The following is a 3,055-nucleotide window of genomic DNA, read 5'->3' as shown; positions in this document are numbered from 1 at the left end:
CATTAAGACGCTTGGTGTGTACCCTCATCATTTTTTTTTTAACTTAAGAATGAACAGTATGTTTATTAAAGACTGCATTAACAGCCGGCTGCTCTTGTGAGTTCTGCTAGACAATTTGGGGCTGTTTGGAAGTGCCTTCCGTTTAGGGAAAATTTGGATTTTTTATTTAAAATTATTTTTTTTTACATAATGTTTAGAATAATTTTAAAAAATAAAAAAAATTATGGAAATGTATTTTTACTTACTTTAAAAACCATCCACTTGATTAATGGGCATTAGCTGTTTAACACCACATGGTAAAAACTTCGGGTTCCTTTCCTACCCTTTTCCTCACTGGTTCTATAAAGTCTCTGGGTGGGTGCATCTGTGCAAGTGCCTTGTAAAATTGCCTTATTCAGTAGTATTTGTAATTTTATGTAGAGCTGCTATCATTCTTTGAAATCATAGTTATTACGTCATTGAGTTAACTCGTGTGTTATAGGATCAATCATTTTACTTCATTTTTTTTTCTTTAAAAGAACAAAATTTCTTGTATTGACCTCAGTATATTTAGATAAGAATTTATCAGTACAATTGGCTAATTAAGAATCTAGTTGAGTGAAATGGTTTTTTTTATCATATTAATGTTTTTTTCTAGTTGAATTTTAAATATAATCTAAATTAGACTCTAGATTATGAGTTTCATGTATTAACTCACCATCAAATTTAACAACTTTGCTATATTTTGTAATAACATACATATATATATATAATTAATATATTTTGAAGTAAAATATATTTTTAAAACATATTAAAAAAAACAAACAATATTATATCACAAACAGATATTCCTATTGCATCTTAAACTCCAAGTTTCCAACAACGAGTACCCCCGACTAAACAATATCTACATTCAATTAGAACTTGTGGTATAATTACCTGACAGCGAAATAAAAAAGAAGCAGGAACCCCCCTGGATCTAGGAAATTTCTATTAGGCCTGCAGACTGAGGCTGTAACGAGCTTTGGATCTACACTGAAGAATTTCGTGGGAAATGGGTTGATGTCAGAGGGATGTACTTGGGAAAAGTAGGAACCAACTAAGAAATTTATGTGCTGGTCCCGACTATGTTGTTGACACTGGACAGAGAGACTTCAACCACCAATCAAATTATTCTTATTGACTTTTTGAGCGGTTTTGCAGTCAAAGTTCAGAAACCTGGGCTATTAGAATAGGGCAAGTGTTTATTTTTGTATTTTTAAAAAAATTAAATTAATTTTTTTAATTGACTCCACAGGAGAGAAACTCTCGAAAAAAATAAGGACCGTGCCACCACCGGTGGCTGCCACTAGAGCAGCGTGATTAGAATGATTTTGTACGGGACCCAGTTGTGACATCAGCTGTTTTTGTGTTTTTCCTTCCAATCATAGCTCAAGACTAGGCTTTTTATGCCGGTTCAACTCTCCTCCTTGTATCCCTTTCACAACCTCATGTAAATAATGTTTCTAAAAAAAATATTTTTTTATATATTTATTTTTAATTTATTAATCTAAAAATAATTTTTTAAAAAATAAAAAATATCATTTAAATATATTTCAACACAAAAATTATTTTAAAAAATAATTATAACCGTATCCATATTTCTTAAACATGCATTTAAAATTTAACTCATATTACTGGTTTTTATTTATTTAACCAAGCTGATTTTAATGTTAATATTTTTTATGCTAATTTAAAATATATTTAAAATTATAGATGTAATTATTTTTTAAAAATTATTTTGATATTAGCATATCAAAATAATCTAAAAATATTTAAAAAATTAATTTAAAAAAACAAAAAAATTAAAATTGTTTCAAAAACGTTTTTAGAACTCAAAAATAAAAATAATAACCTCAAGTGCACTATGTTCTCTTAAAATTAAATTTTTTTAATTTAAAATAAAAATTATTTTTATGATTTTAGATTATTTTAATGTATTAATATCAAAAATAATTTTTTAAAAATTAAAATGTTTATTTTAATACTGCCTCACTTGCTATTTTTCTTTTTATTTTTCTTTTTTACTGCACCTTTGTAAAGTTTGCATATAAAGTGTTTTTAAGACTTATCGAAGAAGATACTGTTTACATTGCTTTAGCCCTCAGAGTATAAAAGGTGGTATTCCTGGGAAAGCTTTATGCCACGCCACTTCCCTTGAATATCAAATTTTTTTATAGAACTCCTCGTAATCATGCATGCTTACTCCACTGTATTCTTTCAAATGTAGATTTTCCAGCAAATGGCTGAATAATCCGTTGATGTGAACGCAAAAACTGTTTACATCGTTGATGCAGATCATATTTAATATTTTAATAATAATTATTTTTTAAACACTTGTAAATATATAAAAATAATATTTTTTTCTTGAAAGTTTTGCAAGTGTGTTCGGATGAATATTAAATTTGTTATTTTTTTTAATGAAAACTAAAGAACTATTTTAAAAGAAAAAAAACTGCTATAAAAAATTAATTAATTGCATCAATTCAATTCTTTCCATTGACATCGATACCAAACATGTAAATTCATAACATAGTTAAGTAAACAAACTTACTAATATAATTCATTTCGACTTAAGTCTTTGAATATAGCCAAATCCAAAGTTGATGAGAGTGAAAGTACCTTGATTATTTTTTTGCTTTGCAACCCTAGGAGGCACACAAGATGATCCTAGATAGTTTATTTTTAAAAAATAAATTTGTGAAAAGTAAATTATTTTTTATTATTTAATAATATCATGAAAAATAAGTTGAAAAATATTTTTCAATATTTAATTATGTAAAGGAAAACAAAATGAAAAATAACTTATTAATATTTTATTTTTTTTAAGTTTATTAAAAAAATAAGGGATAAATCTTACATATAAAAATATTGAAGGTTGATAAAATTAAAAAAAATTATTTTAAATAAAATAAATACTAATCAAAATAATAAGAACCAAATATGATAAATAAAAGAGTTCAATTAAGAAAACAAATAAAAGAAAAGCAAATAATAAAAAAATAAAATAAAATTGATATATAAATCAAATTAAATC

Source organism: Populus euphratica, unplaced genomic scaffold, assembly GCF_000495115.2.
Source record: "Populus euphratica unplaced genomic scaffold, PopEup_1.0 scaffold3532.1, whole genome shotgun sequence".
Lineage (NCBI taxonomy): Eukaryota > Viridiplantae > Streptophyta > Magnoliopsida > Malpighiales > Salicaceae > Populus > Populus euphratica.
This window is presented reverse-complemented; position numbering follows the sequence as displayed.